Genomic DNA, 1,326 nt, shown 5'->3' on the forward strand with positions numbered 1-1,326 from the left:
CAACCAGGGGATGCAAATAAATTTTGATGGACTCAATTTTACCTTGGCCCAAGATGCTCTCCTTGATTTTGATGAAGCCCAACTTGTTTTATTTACCCCAACCTATTCTTATTTGATCTAAATTATTACATAATCCAGATCAATCAATTTAATCGGCCAAGGTTGATCCCTTCTTAATTTTATTTCATTTGTATTGCATATCATGAGCCGTGGGCACTATCTCCAATTTAAAAATGGATTTATTCAATCCCCTCCATTTTACTATAAAGGGACATCTCCATTTCTTCTATTTTTTAGCTCTTTTTTAGTTATTTCTAAATACCAACTTTTTGGGGTACAACAATATCAAATTTAATTTAAATTATTTTTTGAGATCAACAGTGACTATATTTTGAGATCAATATTTATGGTGTCTATAAACTTCACTATAGATAGCAGAATGAGCTCAACATTGATTATATTTATGTGTATATATAGTTTGTTTGTAATTATTATCTTTTTACAACAGAATTATACAATAATTTTGGAAAAGAAATAATTGCATTTTTCTCAAAGAGGAGGCATCCAATTACATCATTTTATAGTGATACATCTTGACACGATATGCTTATAAGTCAATTTTGCGATTTAAAAGTCTAAACAGTCGATCTGAACCATTCAACATGATTTCCATATTAAAATGTGCTTGGAGTCCAAATTTTATATTTTTTGAATTTTTTAATATATTTTGAGATGTGTACAAAATTGCAGTTTTTAGATAATTTTGAACAATTGAAACACTGCGATTTTCAAAAGTTCTAAAAAGGTAGTAAATAATTTTCAAATAAATGTAAAATTTGATCTCCAAGCACATTTTAATATGGAGATCATGTTGAACGGTTCGGATCGACTGCTTGAATTTTGAAATCGTAAAAATGGCTTATAAACATAATGCTGTCAAGATGTGTCATAAATGACATAAATTAATTAGGTATTTTTTCTGTATAGATTGTTAAATGACATAAATTAATTAGGTATTTCTTCTGAAATTAATGGACGAAGAAAAAATAAATTAAAATTTCGTCAAAACAATCACAATATTCTAAAATTGATGAACCTCTTTTCAGCTGGCCCAGTATTCCTTTACCAGCAAGTTGCAGAAAATATTACATTATTTATTACATAATATTTTGAAATTCAACTGTGACAATGCAGTTTGAAATCAAAATAATTGTATAATAGTTGTCCTGATGAGACCTCACTTTTGGCCTATCGGCTAACGTAATGGCTATGGTAATACCTTCTGCGTTTGAGCTCCCATGTTTAAAATTCAGCTAAAATGTCTCT

Source organism: Carex rostrata, chromosome 27 (assembly GCF_964058835.1).
Source record: "Carex rostrata chromosome 27, lpCarRost1.2, whole genome shotgun sequence".
In the NCBI taxonomy this organism is placed as follows: domain Eukaryota; kingdom Viridiplantae; phylum Streptophyta; class Magnoliopsida; order Poales; family Cyperaceae; genus Carex; species Carex rostrata.